Genomic DNA, 21,576 nt, shown 5'->3' with positions numbered 1-21,576 from the left:
AGCCCTTTATGTATGACTGAAAATGGCTTAGAGAGTGCACAAGAAACCTCTGTGGTACCAGATATGATTCCAGCTACACTAGGACCTGAAGTTTCTCTACAGTTGATTTAGCAAATACTAATTGAGATTGTCCCCTCTTTATCTAAATGCTCATCTGATATATCTGCTTTAGTATCAATGTTGGGTGTACTGCCTCAGAAAGTAGATAGTGCTTTTTGGGAATTTCAATAAAAGCTAAAAGAAGCTGAAAAGAAAATTGAGGAAAGTCAGTCTGCTCTGAATTCATTATTGAAAATAAAGATTTTAATGCATAGAAAACTGGAATATGTTGAAAATCATTTGAGACATTTAAATTAGGCTTGCTTTTCTGAAGTAGGCTATGAAAACATGCTGTTCTAGATTCTTTAGTTTGTAATTTTTCAATTTGTACTTTGTATTTCTTATTTTTCCATTACTACTTATTTAATTTTTTAGGGCTGCATTTCAGTTAAAATTTGTAATTGTGATTAATTGTGTGAATAAATGTTTGTTTTTCTCCATTGCAGCTCCTTGTGACTCTGGCAATGGACTTGCCCAGAATCACAAGGAGCTGCAGAGGGGGAAAAAAAATAACATATCTTTAATCATATGATTAATCACAATTAACATTTTAATTGAAATGCAGCCCTAATTTAAATGTGAGGATTTTGAACTTTCCTCAGATTCTTGGAGAATATCCAACAATAACTTAGAAAAAAAAAATGTGGTGGAAGTACGAGTATTAGAAATAGTTAATACATCTCCACCTCCTTTTAATAAGGTTTACATGTGAGGAGGGTTAGAGGAGAAGAAAAGTGTCAGCAATCTTTTGATATCTCTGCTATTTTAGAGAACTCAGCAGATGAGATGCAAGAGTGAGCTAATTTACTGGTGAGTTCTGTTTTGAGCGCAAAACACAGGGGAAACAAATCCACAACAGATAGAATGATAAAGACAAGTGGAATTGTCCAATAAGAAAAGGTGCAATAAATAAAGATGTCTTTCAACTCATCTGGACAATCAGGTTATCCTTTATTCTTCCCAAAATACTCGACCCGACATGTACATGTTTCGGCCCTACGGCCTGCGTCAGGAGTCTTAGAGATCTTTGGGTATAAAATAACCTCGTGTATGGACCACTCTAGAAAGCTGTATTTATCGCCATGCTGCAGCTGCTAAAGCCGGAAGTTCTGTTTTGAGCAAGACTTGAATGCATTACTGAGACTTTACTTCAGAAAGTCATCAACTTTGTTTCTGGGTCAGAGAATTTGAATAAATTCTGATGTACTGTATCAAGAACCACTCAGGAAAGAAGAAAGGAAGTTATTTCTAGCCAATTCATCATATATTTTTTCCAAGTTGTTATTGGATCTTCTCTTGACCACTGTAGAGCTCATCTCCACCTCCAAAAAAACACCATGAAATATAGAACCTTTTTTTTTTTTTCTTTACCTGAGTAGTGCAGAACTCACTTCCACCCAAAAGTCCATCCGCATGACATATATTGAAACTTTTTAAACCTGGGCTTGAGCTTTCTACAGAAGTCTACTGCCCCTGATGAGGCCCTGATGTGTGTGCAATAGCTGTGCACGAGGTGTAGACTGTGCTAGAGAGGAGGCCCAAACTTGCAATTCATGTTGGTACTGGAAAAATTAATCAGAGTCCTCAACTATCTGACCCCAACAAGACCTTCTGAATTAACCTTCACTAAAGAAACACCCAGCATGCATGCTACCCATTGGAAATTATCAAACACAAGCACTGTAAAGACTGCATTTAGCCCTCAAATAAAAAATCATCCAGATAATGCACAATCCTGCTACTTGCTGCACCTCCCAAAGAAGAAAAGTAGAAAATGCTTCAAAATATGCACATATGCATTTCATGGGCATGGACTTATCAAAGTAAAAATTGCCCTCAAATTTAAAACTAAGCAAGTGAAAGGAGTTAGGATGCATGGATAACAAACATAGGAGAGGCCTTAGGCACCTGGGCCAATCGGAATCTTAGGCCTATCTCCCAGTTCATTGTGGGATGTGCTGAGAGTGGCCTAAGATTCCAATTGGCCAGATCCCTTAGGTCCTCCTCCATGACCTAATTTTGGCAGATCACCGAATATCAGCTAAAATAATTGCTTAGACACTACAGATATCCAGGGAACATAAGAACCTAAGAATTGCCATACTGGGACAGACTGAAGGTCCATCAAGCCCAGTATCCTGTTTCCAACTGTGGCCAACCCAGGTCCCAAGTAGTAAAACCGATTTTATGCTGCTTATCCTATGAATAAGCAGTGGATATCCCTAAGCCATCTCAATAATGGCCGATGGACTTCTCTTTCAAGAAATTAACCAAACCTTTTTAAAACCCTGCTCAGCTAACTGACCACCATATTAAACTCTGGCAACAAATTCCAGAGTTTAATGACACGTTATGTGAAGAAATATTTTTCCAGTTTATTTTAAATCTACTACATAGTAGCTTCATTGCATTCCCCGTAGTCCTAGTACTTTTGGAAAGAGTAAACAAGCAATTCACATCTACCCTTTTTACTCCAGCTGGGTATGTAGAAGCTGTCAGCCAAGTCAGTGCCCAACTGAATTCTGATGAGAAACACCATTGAGTGGACATTTCCAAGTTGATTTTACAGCATTTTCAGTAAGCTAGTGCCAAATTTTTGGAACAACTACCGGTAGTTACTGTTGATAAAACCATTATGATCCTGAGACAAAACAACAGTAAACAGCACATGCAATGGTGGCATTCAGGTTCTCCAAGGCCAAGGAAATTATAGACCCCAAAGTCAGCAGGAAATGTCATGGCCACAGTGTTTTGGGATCAGAAAGGTGTTGTAATGTCTATATTTCAAGGGGCCAAACAGTTAATGCAGAATATTACTGTAACTTGTGCCAGTTAAAGGAGGCATGGAAAGAAAAAGAAGAGGGAAGCTGCAGAAAAGAGTTCTCATTTTGCAAGATAATGCACCTGCTCACAAGGCTGGCAAAACAATGGGTGTTTTGAAGCATTTGGGGATTTAGTGCATAGACCATCCACCCTAGTCACCAGATCTTGCTCCATCTGAGTATTTTCAGTTATCAAATTTTAAAAAGAGTTTGAAAGGGCAACAGTTTTCAAGTGATTCAGAGGTGATTGCAACAGGGGAGCAGTATTTCAGTGATCAGACAGAGTACTTTTTGGAAGGGTTACAGAAACTTCAAACATGTGTATTGAACTTAGGGGTGAATATTGTAGCATGGCCGGCCCTCAAGGCTTGCGGTAACCGGCCCACGCTTAAAATATTCTCCCCAGCGTGCTTCCCCAAGAGGGAGGAAGTCCCTGTTGTGAATAAACTTATCCTATGTGCATAAACAGAATGGCCTCACACAGGTAAGTAATGAAATAAAGAAATTAAATTTATTGTTCAACTGAACAGGTCCAAGCAAAAATGCATCAAAAGAAAATGTACTCCAAAGGTCTTAGTCATAATCATGAAAATAAAATATATTGTAATTACTAGCCTGGTCTGGATAACTTCCCCAAAGTTCTTTCATCAATGTCCCAGGTATCACAGAGTCTTCGGCAGTCCTTGACTCTCTCAAAGTCTTATTTGTAAATTGGCAAACAAGCTATGGTACACTGCCGTGTGCAGTGCTGCCCTCTCAAAAAGCAGTGGCAGAAGGCTGGCGGATTGGCCAAAGTGGCTCCTTGTTACCAAGAGCAAAATAACCTGCAATAATTCTGCCCCCAGCTTTCAGGATATTCACTCTTTATGAAAGCAATTGCTGGAGTTTTAACCCAGCAGCCATCTTGGCAAAAAGAGAGAAAAAAAACTTCTCATCAAAGTAAACACTTTACTAGCATACATTCCTTTAGCTAGCAGGCTCAAGGAAAATCCTTATGCCCAGCAGAAATGGAAACATTCACAAAAAAAAAAATATAAACTCAGAAAGCAACTCAAACTAATTAATATCCATTTCTTCAATCATTCCCACCTCTGGTAAAGCACTGCAATCCATTGCTTCACATTCTGGGTTTACCAGGGTTGTTCCTTTTGGTTCAGAGTCCAGCATTTCAATGTCATTTGGCTCTGGGGCACTTGGAGGCTCCTTCCACCTGAGAGCTTCTCCTCTGTCTCCCTTCCTCCTGGTCAGCCAGCTCTCCAAATGGTGCAAAGCTGCTGTACCACGCCCAGCCCTACTCAGGGGCTGAACTTCCTTCAGCTGAGGCTGCCTTCTGCCCTGTTTAGCCAGCTTCTCACAAAATGGAGGATTTAAAGGGGCCCTACCAGTTTTCACCAGGCTGTGTTCTGCAGCAGGTCTGAACACAGCCTGTGCTTCCTAGTCTTGTTCCTGCCTAACAGGGACAACGTGGTTAGCCCGGACTAGTTTCAGGGGATGTTTTTTATGACTTTTCTCTGGCACAAGGCCGGCATTGGGCTCGGGTTTGTGACAATATGTGGAATAATTTGTAAGTTTCATAGCTTTACATCATTCCCTTCTTGGTTGGGCTGAGAACTTTTTAGCACCCCATCGTAAAACCAACTCATAGGAGCACCTTCTCACCTTTCTGTTCTGAAATCAAAGTGGAATTTAGTTACCATAAAATCAAAATAGCAACACAAAATACCAACACAAAACAAAACAATAAAAAGGCTTCATTTGTTTATGTTACAGAAATATGGACAATGGTGAGGGTGGGGTTAGGACAATGTGGTCTGCTAGATTTTTTTTTCTTTTATGGAATAGTATCAGCAGCTCTTGGCTCACAATATATTACTTTTATTGTGGGATGTGAAACTACTCAGCTGACTATAGGTTTGCTTTGGGATTTTTTTTTTCTGGAACACATGAGAAGGGGGAATCAGATGCCATTGGCCCCCACCTCCTGATATTTTCCTTCATGCGAACAGACAGAGGAGGGGATAAGAGCAATTCACTCCCAATGTGTTCAAATATTCATAACTCCCAGTAAGTGGCAAAGTCACCCAATTTAAAGAAATCGAAGTAAATTATGCTGAACCTGGAACACATAACAGAGCGAAATAAAAACCCATGGTTCCAAAATAAAATTGTAAATCTGTTACTAGCAAACTGTAATCTTTCATTAAAATTGGCTATAGCAGCAAAGATTGGTGGTGGTGGTGGGGTGGGGGTGGTATGTACTACCAGTATTAAAAAAGGATCCAGGAAATTATAGAGGCTGACGCTGAAAAAGGTGAAAAAAATGTTACAGAGAATTGGACAACTTCCCTATGAGGAAAGGCTGAAGAGATTAGGGTTTTTCATCTTAAAAGGGAGATAGGATAGAGGCCTATAAAATACTGAGTAGAACATGTAGACATAAATCTCTTGTTTACTCTTTTCACAAATACAGGGACTAGGGGGCATGCAATGAAGCTACTAAGCAGTCAATTTAGAATAAATCAGAGAACACATTTCTTTACTCAGGGCCAGATTCTGTAAGCAGCGTCTATATCGGCAGCCACCTACAAAAATGGTGCTGGCCACGTGTCAATCACGTTTAGGCACCATTTAAAGAATCACGGCTAATAGCGCCTACAACAAAACTTAGGCATGCGCAATGTAGGCCAGGGTTTTACTGGCCTACATTGCAGATGCCTAAGTTCATTTAAGAGTTGTTTATATCGGCACCTAAGGTCATCTCTGCCCCTAACCATGCATATTTTGACTATAGGTGCTTTCAAGACACTTCCTACCTTCATAGGTGTTTACTAGCGCATAATTTTTTTAATCAGTTTTTAACAGTGCAGTCAATTATTGTGCTGATTAAAACCAATTAAAGCAATTATGTTAGGCGGCGGTATGGCACCTACCGCTGCCTAACTTACAACGCCGTTTATAGAATCTGGTCCTCAGTGTATAGTTTAACTCTGGAATTTAGTAAAAGCAGTTAGCTTAGCAGAGTTTGAAAAAGTTTGGACAAGTTCCTTAAAGAAAAGTGCATGAGCTATTATTAAGATGGATTTGGGAAAATGTTAGTTAGGTGCCATTGACTTATGTTCGAGTCTTAGCGACTTGATGAATTACAGATCTAGAAAGAGATCAGTTTTGTGCTAGGCCAGTAAGGCCCTCCAGAGTCATCCCCATGGATGTTTTAAACATGTCCAGTCGTCTGATTGCAGGTTACCCTCTTCACCTGTTTCCTTCAATCTTCCCAAGCATAATATCCTTCTCTAAGATCTTTCTCTGTTGACAGTGTGATCAAAATAAGACAGTGGTAACATTTGGGCTTTGAGTGACATATCCAGTTTGATCTCTTCCAGAATCGATTTGTTAGTTCTTCTGGTGGTTCACGGCACACATAAAATTCTTTTATAGCACCAAAGCTCAAATGAGCTAATCTTCTTTGTAAAAGATTTCCGTAGTGTCCAGCTTTCGCATCCATAACTGAACACTGAGAAAGTGAATGCGTGGACAAGTTTGATCTTCATTTCGAGTGTTATTTCCTTGCCTTTGATTTGCATTCATAGCAAACTTCGAGAGCCTCATTGTCAAAAACTTTCATTGAAGAGCAACCAAGTGCTATTCATTGGAGTATTTCTTCCCTACTAGTTGCTTCTTTGTTTACGAAATAGTCCGTGCTAATGATCTTCATCTTCTTTATGTTCAGTTCTAATCCCATGCTATGACATTTGGCTTTGACTTTTCTCAGTAGATACAGCATGTCTTCTTTGCTTCTGGTGATCATTTGCATAGCGTAGGTTGTTTATATTTCGGTCAACAACTTTGAAACCAGCGCTCTCTTCTTCTAAATTTTCTGAAAATGGCTTTGCTGTAAAGGTTGAACAGATAATGCAACAGGATGTATCCTTGTCTGACATCACGTTTGGGAAAATATAGTGCTTTTTTCCTGGGATAAACATCTTTGCTTTTTTGGGATCTTACCGGGAACTTGTAACCTGGATTGGCCACTGTTTGAAACAAGAAAATAAACTTGTGCCTTCAGTCTGTCTCAGTATGGTAATGCTTATGTTCTTATTAGTGCCAGGAAAAACGGTAGAGGCCATTCTGGAAAATAAAATTGCTGAACATGGCTTAACAGGTCAGAGTCAATATAAACTTAGCAGATGGAAGTCTTGCCAATCTGTTAAATTTTTTTGAAGGAGTCAATAAATATGTGGATAAGGGTCAGTCGGTTGATGTGGAGTATCTGGATTTTCAAAAGGCATTTGATAAAGTCCCTCATCAGAGGCTCCTGAGGAAATTAAAAGGTCATGAGATAGGAGGCAACTGGCTAAAAGATAGAAAAAAAAGAATAAGGCTTAAATAGTCAATTTTTTTCAATACAGAAAAGTAAATAGTGGAGACCTCCAGGGATCTGCACTGGTAAAAGAAACAGCAAGTGAAGTAATCAAATTTGCAGATGACACAAAATCATTCAAAGTTGTTAGATCACGGGCAGATTGTGTGACTGCACCTTGAGTACTAGGTTCAGTTCTGGTCACCTTATCTCTAAACAATATAAAGGCTGTAATTTTAGAAACATATTCACATGTACATAACAACACTTAAATGTGTATATTGCATATGTACATGTATAAATATCAAAAGCATCAAAAAAAAAACTCAATAGGATTTCTAATCTTAATCAGTAATCAAAACAAAAAAAATCCATAAATAAAATATATAACTAAAGAAATATGCACATTAAAGTGAATAATAGTGCTCGGTCAAATTAACACCTTCTTACACCGGTAAAAGTGCAATCCATGGTGTTACGTTTCACATCATAGCACCACCTGCCTGCAACTAGAAGATATCTATGTACACAATATAGATCAAAAATGGCATTTATCTTCTTGAAATCTTCACTGTGCAGTCTCAAAGAGGGTGCAAACGCTGTATTCAAATATATCCTGTTTCCGGGGTAAGGTCCCAATTCGTGAATATAAGTGTTCGCAAACAAAAGCAAAACCTAAAAATTAAACATTGTGTTTCAAAGTTCTTTTCCAAGGTGACTTTTCTGGGTTCAATTATTCCTCTTCCTCTACATGAAATCGTGTTTCACTTTGGCTTCCTCAGGAGGAAGAATTCAATCCTAAAAAGACATGAGCAGAATCATTCTAACATACTGTTATCAAATATTCTCAAAATAATTTCACAAAATGAGTAGCAGTCTTCATACCAAGTAGGATGCAAAAAAGTGTGTTTCCTCACGCTGCTAGTTCACAGCCCAGCCCTACTAAACGGGATGGCCTAACGGGATGACATCAACCTCGTCATCAAAGGCCTTAAATACCTGTCAGTGTAGCACAGTTCATTCATTCTCTTTGTTAAGCCCCAAAGAGTTAACCGTGTTCCAATCAAAAATCAGGCATTGATCACAATTGCTCATAATAAGTTAGGACCTGAGAGATATCTCCATAAAGAAATTGGAATTGTCTGAATACAAAATCCTCAGATCAGTTTCTACCTTTCCCATTTGATTACAACTAAAGTGTTCTGCTATTCTAATTTTAACGGCTCGTTTAGTCTGCCCAACATATAACTTATGGCTTGTGCAAAAATTCCCATAAATAACCCGCAGTGAATGACAATTAGGCCTTCCTTTAAGTGTATAAGTGATATTAATATTGGGAATTTTAACCCGATCCACTGTCATATTGACAGTAACTGCAGGTACCACATTGTATGTGTCCTGTACATTTGTTAATGTTTTATTGAATTTATACTTTAAGGGAAGTATTCTGTATAGGACAACCAATCTCAGCAGCCGCCTAAGTGGCTTTAGAATCTTATACGGGTGTCCTATATAAAATTGCGTCTGTCCTAACGGACAGATGCCTTACTCTGCCTTACCATCCTAATTCTCTAACCGGCATCCATGTTGCAGGTGCTGGTTAGAAAATTGCGTTGCCTCTGAGCTGATCATGACAAGGGAATATCCCTTTTGTGATCAGCTCAGTGGCTGTGGCAGGAAACTCCCCAGCCACGAAGTCAGCCGGCAGGAGGGATGCACAGCCCCTCCTGCCGAAACCCCCAAAGCCCCCCTCCCCGAATGTCCATGGCAGGAAGGATACCCAGTCCTTCCTGCCAGAACCCCCCTCCCCCCCGAAGATCAATGGCAGGAGGGATGCCCAGTCTCTCATGCCGGAAACCACCCCACCTCCCTTGAAGATCAACAGCAGGCGGGAGATCAACTTCTTCTCTTCAGAACCCCCTCCTCTGAAGATCAAGGGCAAGGGGGATGCCCCCTCCCTCCTGATAGAACCCCACCTGAAAACTTGCCCCCAACTCAACACCCATCAAGTCCACCTGGAGTAAGCATCCCTCTGGCTAGTCTATAAGAAAAAGGTACGGGGATCTGGGTGAGCTTGGGGGTGTCGTGGTGGGGGCACGTTTTCAGGGGGGTTCCAGCAGGAGGTAGTGGGCATCTCTCCTGCTGGTGATTTTCAGGGATGGTGGCAGGAGGAAATGGGTACTCCTCTTGCTGCCGCCCCCCCCAAAGATCAATGGCAGGGGAGGCTTTGGGGGTTCCGGCAGAAGGGACCGGGTATCCCTCCTGCTGGCCGACTTCACGGGGGAGACAGGTTCCTTGCCATGGCCGCTAAACTGATTGCGGCAGGGATATTCCCTTGCCACAATCAGTTCAGTAGCCGCGTCTATTTGAAATGTAGGCCAGATTTATGCTGGCCTACATTTCAGGCACCTATCATGGCCCTAGGGAGATGCCTAGAGCCACCTAAGCTTGCCTAAGGCCACCTCCAGGTGAAACCATGCCCACACCTAGCCTTGGGTGAGCTTGGGCAGCTCTAAGCATCTCTCTAGGCTCGCAAAAATGCCTACAATGGCTGCCTATCTCTGGGTGTTGTTTTTTTTTAACGTGCATCCCAATTGAGCTAGTTAGATTGTGGTAGGAAGCCTACTGCCGCCTACAATTGGGATGCCATTTATAGAATTTGCCCCTAAGTGTTCACTTAGATTCCTACTCTGCTTAAATGCAAATCTCGGGGCTTCTGTGAATACTGAGTGGTACCGCAAAATCTCCCAATGTTTAGAGATCACCTATTGTAAATGAGATGAAAGAGAAGAAAAAGGTAAAACACAAGTTACACGTTTATCAGATTGGACTGACTGTTGTTTAGGTAATAAAAGCCAGTCATGATTGGCACAGGCAGCTCTTTTATACGCTAACTTTAAAGTATGGGCTTGATACCCCCTCTACCAAAAGCGCTGAGTCATTATTGTTGCTTGAGATTTAAATTTGCCGGTGTAAGAAGGAGTTAATTTGACTGAGCACTATCATTCACTTTAATGTGCATATTTCTTTAATTATATATTTTAATTACGGATTTTTTTTTTTGTTTTGATTACTGATACATGTTTAAATACCAATTTCAGAAAGCCATTATTTACACATGGACATCTACAACATACAAATATTTCAATATGATATAGGTTGAGTGGAACTAAAATCTATACATGTACAGAAGTCCCCATTTTGCAAAGAGACTGAAGAACAGTTTCCCAAAACTCGCTAAGTTCATTTTTTGTCAGCTTTGACCTATGTGAGTAATTTTGTTCATCAAGGCAAGATTCATGTAGGGCCCATTTTACAAAGCCACGGTAGCCGATAGGAATTGAATGGGCGTGGCGCATTTGCAGCGATGGAATCACGACTGCAGCTTTGTAAATGGGCCCTTAATGTAGCTTATTCATGTCTCAAAACTCACTAAGTCCATGAGTTTGGGCATAGGAATAAGCTTCAATAAATGCCTTGCTGAATGAAATTAATCACATAGCTCAAAACTGACACAAAAAATGGACTGAGTTTTGGAAGAGCGTTCCCGCTAAGCTGCGCTGGCCTGCGCTGGCGCACAAAATATTACATCGCAGCGCACAAGTTTCTCTTCACAGCGCACACACGCGTCGCAAAGGTAAGGGGAGGTAAGGTAAGGGGACGCATTGGGGGGATTGCACTTCCCCACAATTGCCATGCTTCGGTTCCTCTTCTTCCTTCCTTCCTCCCTCCCCCCCCCCCCCCGCGGGACCCTGCGGCACCATCAACTCTTACTCCCTCTAATGTCGGCCCTGCAGCTCCAGACTTCCTCGCACCTTCTCCCCTCCCCCTTTGGATCGCTATTATTTTAAATGTTATAGCCGCGGAGCTGTATCCATCAGTGGAGATGTCTAACCTCGGCCTGCCCCGGAACTCTTACTGCAACAGTGACTTCCTGTTCCTGCCTAGACGGGCGGCTGCTGCAGTAAGAGTTCCGGGGCAGGCCGAGGTTAGACATCTCCACTGATGGATACAGCTCCGCGGCTATAACATTTAAAATAATAGCGATCCAAAGGGGGAGGGGAGAAGGTGCGAGGAAGTCTGGAGCTGCAGGGCCGACATTAGAGGGAGTAAGAGTTGATGGTGCCGCAGGGTCCCGCGGGGGGGGGGGGAGGAAGGAAGGAAGAAGAGGAACCGAAGCATGGCAATTGTGGGGAAGTGCAGAGCTGCAGGGAAGAGTGTTGCGGTACCCAGCTGGAGGGAGAAGGAAGATGAGGGAGGGAATTAAAGGAGATGCCAGGGCTTGGAGCGTAGGAGGAAGGTATGCCAGTCTAAGGGAAAAGGAAGGGGGAGATGTGAGAGCATGGAGGGGGAGCGAAAGATGGAAGAAAAGGAAAGGAGAGAGATGCCAGAGAATCAGGGAAGGGGAGATACCAGACTATGAGGAGAGGTGTGGGAGAGGGAAGGCGAGGAGAGAGATGCCAGACCAATGGGGTGAAAGGAGAGATGGAAGGGGGAGGCATACAGTTTCTGGAAGGGGCATAGAAGGAGAGAAGATGCCATATAGGGGAAGAGAGACGGCAGACAGTGGATGGAAGGAAGAGAGTTACAAGAAGATGAGGAAAGGAGAAACCACAGAAGACAAAGGTAGAAAAAAATTTCTATTTATTTATTGCTTTAGGAGACATGTGTCACTGTTTCTGTGAAGCATTGTATGCAGAGTCCAGCTTCTTGCTGGTTCAATTTAACCTTTGTCTATGTATTTTTATTTTATCCCCCCTTTTACAAAACTGTGAAGCGTTTTTAGCACCAGCCTTGGTGGTAGCAGCTCTGATGCTCAGAATTTTATGAGCATCAGAGCTGTTACCTCCGTAGCTAAAATCCACACTACAGTTTTGTAAAAGAGGGAGGGGTTAGTTTGTGATTACATATTCCTTACTAGGCGAAGGTGTTTTCTGTGTTCTGTGTGTTCGAAAGACATGGTTTTCTGTTAGGATTGACGGTGTAGGATTGATCTGTGCTGGTCTGGCTTGTTTAGTTTTACAATGGGTGTATTGATGTACTGCTCACTGCAATATGTAAGATGCTGCCTTTTCCTAGGTACTCATGTGTGACGTGTGGTTTGTTACTAAAAATCATGTTTTTCTTACAGATGGGGGGGGGTGCCAAAAAATGATGGGCCCCGGATGTTACATATGCTAGGTACGCCACTGTATGTAAAGATACCAGAAAGCTGGCGTAGCAAAAACTTCTAAGTTTTGAGTATTTAACCCTCCCACAATCTCACGGGCACTCGTTTCAAGTTTATTGAGATTTTGATTTAAACGCAATATCAAATATTTTCAATGCGTATAACAAAAATAAATTTGGGGAAATAAATAAAACCATTTGAACCAGTGTTCCCGCTAAGCTGCGCTGGCGTGCGCTGGCGCACAAAATATTACATCGCAGCGCACACGTTTCTCGTCACAGCGCACGATCGGAAGAGGCGTACGGCAGATGGCAGGGCGGCGAGAGGAGAATCGGGCGAGTTGGCTCATAACTTGCTGGTGCCCGATATTTTTGGCTCACGGTGAAAAAAGTTTGCTCACAACACCCGCCCGCTTAGAGGGAACACTGCTTCATATAGGGAAAAATGTCATCATTGGGATTTATACCAGCTCTAATGCAAGCATATGAGAGGCCGCTGGAAAATTCTCAGCCCAATCAAGAAGAGAATGATATGGAGCCATGAAACTTACAAGTTATTCCACACTTTTTTGACACTTTTCATTTCAATATGAAATGAAAAGTGTGGAACAATTTGTAAGTTTCATGGCTCCATATCATTTTCTTTTTGATTGGGCTGATATCTTTTCAGTAGGGTTGTTGGGTTTTGTTTTGTTTTTAATTGCTCATTTTGGTCAGGGCTTTACATGAGTATTAAGGGAGTCATTCTCTTAATTCCATGCAGTTTATATTCTCCTCCAAAATGAAATCAAGTGAAAATTGTGGCCTCACTAGATAATTGATTTACAAAATAGGGCAGTACATGTGAATATGGTATCTGCGCTAGAAACTGCTAGCACAGTTTCGTAGAAGAGGGGGAAAGTGCATACCATTCATTTTTCAAAAATGTTTATTTGAAAAAATGGCTGTTCACACTGCAAGTGCCAGAAAACACATGGGCACTCCTGCAGGTATTTTAGAAAAAGAATCTGCACTGATAGATCATTTTCTAAAATATCACCAGAACTGAGCATGCCTCGACCTGGATATCTCAATTCTGATCTGTGTTCCATGTAGAATGGGGCTCATAGCGAACTAGAAATGGTATAAAGAATGGTGATGAAAATGATAAAAGGGATGCAACAGCTCCTCCCTCCTTTACAAAGCTGCGCTAGGGTTCTTAGTGCCAGCCGTGGTGGTAACAGCTCGGATACTCATAGGTCAGCACTAAAAATGCTAGTGCAGCTTTGTAAAGGAGAGGGTTATAGAGAAAGAATGAAGAAGTTAGAGTGTTTTATTTTGGAGAAGAAATATATATATTTAATATATTTATATACCACTTATAATCTAAGTGGTAGTCAAGCATTTGTCCCTATCTGTCCTGGTAGACTCACCCTCTGTATAATGCAGTGGTTCTCAACCCTGTCTTAGAGGACCACCAGGCCAGTCAGGTTTTCGGGATAGCCCTAATAAATATGCATGAGAAAGATTTGCATATAATGGAGGTGACAGGCATGCAAATCTGCTCCATGCATATTCATTAGGGCTATCCCCAAAACCTGACTGGCCTGGTGGTCCTCCAGGACAGGGTTGGGAACCACTGGTCTAATGTACCTGGGGAAATGGGGGAATTAAGTGATTTGCCCAGGGTCACAAGGAGCAGTGTGGGATTTGAACCCACAACCTTAGGGTGCAGAGGTTGTAGTGCTAACCACTGCCCCACACAGTGGAAGTGAAGTAGGTAAGCAAGAAATAGTTGTTTCTTTCAGTGTAAACCAATAACGGAAGGCAATAAGTCCTATGCAAAAAAAAGTCCAAGAACAGCAAAGTAGGGGTGGACCAAAGAATTTCCAACATACAAGTTTAAAAACTCTTTAATAATAATGAGAGCACCAACTTTAAAAAGACACAACTGCTGAGAAATGTGAGGAGACGTGAATATATAGTATCCTATTTTAAGGAATGATTCAGGGTCCATTAATATGAACCAAGAATTATTATCCTTTGTATTTCTTGAACTTTACTTTATTAGAAATAGTAGGATATGCTCCCCATTAATGTGGGCTTGAAAGGAGCTTTGTATGTATGATTTGATTATGTATAGATCTAACGTGATTTCCTTTTTCTTTTGAGTTCTTGATATTATAATGTATTCTTTTGAGTTGGATATTGTAATGTATTCAAAATTATTAAAAAAAAAAAAAGAAAAAAGACACAACATGGTGCAATGTTTCAATGGAAGAACCACCCGTTTCATGGGTCAAAATATATTACGTTAAATATGTTCTGTGATTGTGACAGGATCCAAAGCAACTGACAAAAAAAAAATCAAGTGTAGATAGTCAATCTGCCTTACTCCAGCGTAGAGTAGTTTTGTAACTGACTTCTCTAAGCTGCAGTAAGGCAGATTGTCTACTGTTGTTTTTTGTCAGCTGTTTATGTTGGATGCTGTCACAATCGCATAATACATTCAGCAGAATATATTATGACCCCTGATGCGGGTGGTTCTTCCTCCAAAATACAACCCTGCGTCGGGTCTTTTTAAAGTTGGTGCTTTTATTATTATTAACGAGGGTTTTCTTAAATCTTGTATGTTGGAAATTATTTGATTCACCCCTACCTTCTTGTTTCTTTCAAATGATACTAAGACTAGGGAACACTTCATGAAACTAATAGGTAGCACTTTAAAATTGTTTTTACATATATTTTCAAGGCACATGGTAAAAGTGTTTTGATCCTAATCTCAAAAGGGATGGCAACTTCAATGTGGATGAAAACACAGTTGTACGAGTTCCTATGATGGCCTGGAGTGGCATGTATGAAATATATACCGATGCTGAATTACATTGCACTGTAGTGCGCTTGCCATACAAAGTGAATGCTTCAGCATTCCTGATTTTGCCCGATAAAGGAAAACTGAAGCAGGTGGAAGCTGCTTTAGCAGAGGCAACAACAAGGAAGTGGGAGTCAGAATTCCGACGCACCTCTGTGGACCTGCAAGTTCCAAAATTCTCTCTTTCTACAAAACTTGATTTAAAAGAAACATTCATGAAAATGGGTATGACTAAAGTCTTTAGTGATGAAGCTGATCTGGTCTGGAATCACTGGACTCCCTAACTTGAAAGTGTAAGAAGCTGTTCATAAAGCAGTGATTAACGTTGACAAGGCATGTACAACGGCTGCCACGGTTACCATCAGTGAAATAATGCCAATGTCGCTTCCTTACCAGATAAAGTTTAATCACCCTTATCTGCTGCTAGTTCGTGATGCTATCACAAGCAGCAACTTGTTCATAGGAAGAATTGCAAACCCTACTGAATAATAAAGTTTAGCCTGCTGACTATTGTACCTTTACTTTTACTGAATAAACAAAAACTGCAAAAAAAAAAAAAAAAAAAAGTTTTTACCCAACACATAATTAAGCTGTTAAGAGGGCCCTGTATGCACAGCGTGACCATTTACTTCTTCCCTCTAGTGCCTCCAATGAATCTAGGATGGTATGTACTCTACCATACTCCTATAGAGCATTTGACATCAAAAAGATTATTAAATCTCATTGGCACATTCTACAGGTGCATGAGACACTCGAACAGTTTCCCATTTTTGCGTACTCTAGGGGGAAAAATTTACGGGATTGCATTACATCTTCTCAATTTGTACAATCTAATCATCTAGTCCCTGTCACCCCCAGGGGTCACTACAAATGTGGGAGGTGCAGTGTATGCCCGCAGGGCATAGAAATTCATCAGGTTCTTCATCCACATCTGCAAAAGTCATATACTTTAAAACAATACACGAACTGCAGTACTGAGGGAGTGGTATATATGATTATATGCCCATGTCAACTCTTGTATATAGGTCACACCACCAGGACCATCCGGGTTCGGATCACGGAACACCTTAGTAAGATCAGTCGAGGCGACATGGGAGCCCCTCTTACACAACATTGGCAAACTTCATCCCACTCTTTAGAGGAATTGAAGTTTGTAGTGTTGGAAGCCCCTACTTTAAGAAGGGGCGGGAACAAGCAAGCTTTGCTATGGAAACAGGAACAAGCCTGGATCTTCCATTCTGGTCTGAATAGAGAAGTGGAATGGTGGGCGTTCCTCCACTAAGATTGACAGTTGCATCAGCATATGATCTGGGAGTTCAAGTGCAGGTCACATTACCAGGAAGTGATGTAATTTTGGGTGACGAGGAAGGTAACCGTCGGAGGCGATGGGAGTTCAGTTAAGTGTGTGTGTATATACTGATTTCATAAAAATGTAATTTTAACAGCATCTGTCTTTGCTTTGGCAGGAAGAAGTTTCACTCTGTTCCAGCTTTTGAAGGCTCTCTGAGGGTTTTTCATCACCTTTATTCAAGGTTCTGAGCACCTCTCTGGTTGAAAGTCTTTTCTTCTATACATAAGGAGTTCTCCTTTATTTTTGTTTATTTGTTTGGTTCTATCCTTTGGTAGACTACTTGCTATACTATTGACCCAGTATATTTGATTGGGTTAAATTTTTTTTGCCAGAAGGTATGGCTAAAGCAGTAAAATTTTAAAAGGATTTAGATAAGTTCCTGGAGAACATAAGATTTGCCCTACTGGGTTAGACCATCTAGCTGAGTATCCTGTTTCCAACAGAAGCCATAAAAGGTCAAAAGTACCTGGCAAGATTCCTTGCTTATTCGTATGCTATCACTATGCTTCCTTGCATATCCCTATGCAACCATAGGGATATGCAGAGGCTTTCAAGTTTCAAGTTTCAAGTTTATTCGGTGTTTGATTAATCGCCTATCACAATTACTAAGCGATTTACATATACAAAAAATACATGATAAAACAATAACAATAATATAGTAAAAATATAAAAAAAACATTTAATAACTAGACTAATTACAACAGGAAACACTGGGATAGGGGGGAAAGAAATACAATTTATACTAGAAAAGGTGGGACCGTTAAGGATAAAATACAAAAGGAAAGGGGAAACAAAATATTCTTGGAAATAGTATACATAGCTGACTAAAATGAAAAGGAGTTGTAAAGAGCAATTGGCATTTCAATTAAACATTGAAAGCGTCTTTAAAAAGAAAACTCTTAAGTTGGCTTTTGAATTTATCAAGATTTTTCTCCTCCCTTAAATAAAGTGGGAGAGAATTCCATGTTTGTGGTGCTGTAACAGTGAAGATATATTGTCTTCGGGTATTTATAAATTTAAGAGTGGGAATGACCAATAAAAGTTGTTAATTGGAACGTAAAGTTTTTTGAGGGGAGTATGGAATTAATACTTTATAAATAAAAGATGGAGTTTTGTGAAGCAAAGATTTAAAGGTGAGTAAAGATAATTTATATAATATTCGGTGTGCAACTGGAAGCCAATGTGCCTTGTGTAGTAAAGGGGTGACATGATCAAACTTTTTGGCCCCCATAATCAATTTCCCAGGTCTATCTTGATTACGGTATATAGACTTTTCTACCAAGAATTTGTCCAAACTTTTTTGTAAGGAGGGAAGGTCTATAAACTCTTCTTAGCCAGACGTACCTGGAAAAGTCACTTCTTATCTCTCAATTTGAGTAATAGGGAAATGATTGATTCTTTGATATCCTGCTGGGAACTTTCAACCTGGATTGGTCACTGTTTGAAATAGGAGGCCAGTTTGATGGATGATTTACCTCATCCAATATGGCAATTCATATGTTCGTAAGAGTCAAGAGACAGAGTAGAAAAATAGGGCTCCTCACTGCATTCAGAGTTTTAACACCCCTTAGGAAATGCTAAAAATATCTACTGTTCTGTTAAGCGCAATACAGAAAAGAACATCCTGGAAGTACCTACAAGCATTTTCTGAAAGTTTATCGAAAAACTGACAGATATTTATTCTAGTTTGAACTTGCTACTATTTTTCATATTGTTTTGTTGTATATATAATTGTAATTGCATGGTATTGTGCTTTCATAAGATACCTGAAAGCAAAGTTATTGCTAATTACTATTATTGCAGGTAGGCAGTGCTACCTTAGTTAATGGTCTCTAAACGTACAGAGAGATAAATGTGATTTTCACTTGCACAAAACTTGGCTGAACATACTGTACTTATTTTTGTCTGAAGTCAGGTACACATCCATGTATTTCTGGGCTACATTTTCTGGTAAGCACTGAGCGCACAGAGGAATTGATTCATTCATGGAGGTTTAGTGCTCCAGTGGGTGCACTGAGAACAGCAGATCTGCTTTTACACACAATAAAGAAGGGGAAAACAGATAAAATCTGTTTTTCCACAGGTAAACATGTAGTTGCCAATTTAAAGTTTTAATTACTGGCCCCATCTAAAACAGTGACAGAATATCCTATTATCCAGAATATCTGTTGTTGTTAAAGGGATATTCAGTCAGTTTTGGGATGGAGCCAATAATCAAAACTTTTTATGCTGGCAACATCTTAACCCAGTTATCTCAAACTCGCGGCCCGGGGGCCACATGCGGCCCGCCAGGTACTATTTTGAGGCCCTCGATATGTTTATCATAATCACAAAAGTAAAATGAAACAGTTTCTTGATCATATGTCTCTTTAGCTATAAATTAAAATATAATTATTAAGACTTAGCTTAAAGGAAAGATTTATAAACTATAAAGCATTTTAATAATAATAATAATAATAATAAGTCATTAAGGGGCTCATAATCGAAAGAGAAAAACATCCAAAAACTGGCCTAAATCGGCACTTGAACGATCATAAGTCAAAAACGTCCAAGTGCAGATAAAAAAAACCGTGTTTTGGACTTATTTAAAAACGACCTAGGCCTTCATAGTGCTGTTGAATGGGGCATTTCAGGAGGAGTGTCGAGGGTAGGAGTTGGGCGGGACGTGGGCCGGCTTAGACTTAGTCGTACATAATGTATAACCAAAAGTTTTACAACATAGCCTAGATGGAACTTGAATGTTGTGATTTAGGCCATGTAAAATATGGTCTAAGTCACAAAAAAACCACCTAAAGTCACCAGATAAGCACTGCAAACACATAAAACAGACACCCACACACTACTCCAGTGATCACCTACCCCCAACCCCAGAAAAATTATAATCACACCTTTAAAATTCAGCCTCCAGACCATCATCACCTGGCACCCTGGCATAGGAAAGCCTAGTCATCCAGCACAGAGGCAGCTTAAGCCGTCTTGGGGGTAGATTAGGGATTCATGGAGAGGAGGACCCTTGCCCATAAGCCCCTGTTATCACTGCATTGATACTTAAACATGTGCACTCCCCTATACACCCCTAAAACCCTTTTTTACTGGCATATAAGTGGCTCCTGCAGCCATAAGGGCTATTGGGGTGGTAGATAAGTGGGTCTAAGGGATTCTGTAGGTAGTTTGGGGGGCTCACCATGACCTATAAGGGAGCTGTAGTGAGGAGAAGACATGGCATCTTTTTTGTGAAGTTCACAGCAGTGCCCTGTAAGGTACCCCACTATTTAGGTGCCATGTATGGATGTTCAGTCCATCACTTTGCAGACTTCTACCAGGTCCAACAGGGCTTGTTCTAGGCATTTTTGACTTGGACGAAAAGTTGGACGAAAATGTGGTATAAAGATGGACGATTTAACAACTTGGACGATCAGATCGGCAAGACATATAGTTAGACGATTTTCAAAACAAAAAAAAAATTTTAGACGTATTTTTCAAAAATGTGTCCTATGCTGTTTTTTACTTTAGACGACTTGCGACTTAGACGAAAACGGATTTAGACATTCCTTTTGATTATGCCCCTCCACCTATTTTTTTCTGAGGCCTTCAAAGTACCTACAAATCCAAAATGTGGCCCTGCAAAGGGTTTGAGTTTGAAATCACTGTCTTAACCTATAGTGTGCGTTACGTACCATGCAGCCCATAGGTATACAATGAGCTGCTTGGAATTTAGTACGCACTAAAGGTCTGATTCTCTATAGCACATCCTAGAGCACCTACATTGTAGGTGTGCAGGTGCATATTTGTAGAATTGCACCAGCAGTTTTGTCTAGGCACATGCAATGCAGGCCAGCATTTGCAGGCCTACGTTTTAGATGCCTACCTCACGCGTCCAGAGGTGCATAGTAATGCCTAAGCATGCGTTAGGCAACTTCCAGCGCAAACCACGACTCCACCTGCCTTACGCATGTGTAGGCATTGCTATGCATCTTTGTACGTCCGAGGTAGGCTAGTTAGGTGGTAGTAACGTACCTACCACTGCCTAACTTTAGCACATGCTATAGAGCAGTGATTCCCAACCCTGTCCTGGAGGAACACCAGGCCAATCGGGTTTTCAGGCTAGCCCTAATGAATATGCATGAGAGAGATTTGCATATGATGGAAGTGATAGGCATGCAAATTTGCTTCATGCATATTCATTAGGGCTAGCCTGAAAACCCAATTGGCCTGGTGTTCCTCCAGGACAGGGTTGGGAACCACTGCTATAGAGAATCAGGCCTTAAATCCATTTGTGCACCATAGTAAAAGGACCCCGTAGTCTGAGTGAGCTGCTATCATTTGCCACCACAGAGGTCAGTACTGTTGGCAGCTCAGAGCCCCAGTCAGGCAAAAAATAATTTTCCTCGAGCCCCTACCCTCACTAATCATTTATATAAAGAGCAACTGTTTGACAGTAGCACCCCAAAATGCCCAAAACACAATTGAGGTTGAAAATCTTCCTATTCAACAAATTTATTCCAATGTAATAGAAACATAGAAACATGATGGTAGATGAAGGCCAAATGGCCCATCTAGTCTGCTCACCTGCAGTATCTCTTTCTCTTTCCGAGAGATCCCTCGTGCCTATCCCAGGCCCTTTTGAATTCAGACACAGTCTCTGTCTCTACCACCTCTTCCAGGAGACTGTTCCACGCATCTACCAACCTTTCCGTAAAAAAGTATTTCCTCAGATTACTCCGGAGCCTATCACCTCTTAACTTCATCCTATGCTATCTCATAGCAGAGCTTCCTTTTAAATGAAAGAGACTTGGCTCATGCACATTTACATTACATAGGTATTTAAATGTCTTTCTCAAGAAATCAAAACTCATCTCTTCAAAAAACACTTCCCATCATCATAACCTCACAAAAGTTTAAGATAATGCTCTCATGACTACCCAAA

General features: G+C 40.7%; 1 pseudogene; it reads left to right on the top strand.

The window, feature by feature from the left end:
- Window positions 1-15,168: 15,168 nt before the first annotated feature.
- On the top strand, window positions 15,169-15,787 carry LOC117367457 (annotated as a pseudogene).
- The last annotated feature ends 5,789 nt before the right edge of the window (window positions 15,788-21,576 follow it).

The sequence above is a fragment of the Geotrypetes seraphini genome, chromosome 1 (genome assembly GCF_902459505.1).
Source record: "Geotrypetes seraphini chromosome 1, aGeoSer1.1, whole genome shotgun sequence".
Classification (NCBI taxonomy): domain Eukaryota; kingdom Metazoa; phylum Chordata; class Amphibia; order Gymnophiona; family Dermophiidae; genus Geotrypetes; species Geotrypetes seraphini.
Note: the sequence above shows the minus strand (reverse complement) of the source record. Positions and strands in the feature narration are given on the sequence as shown.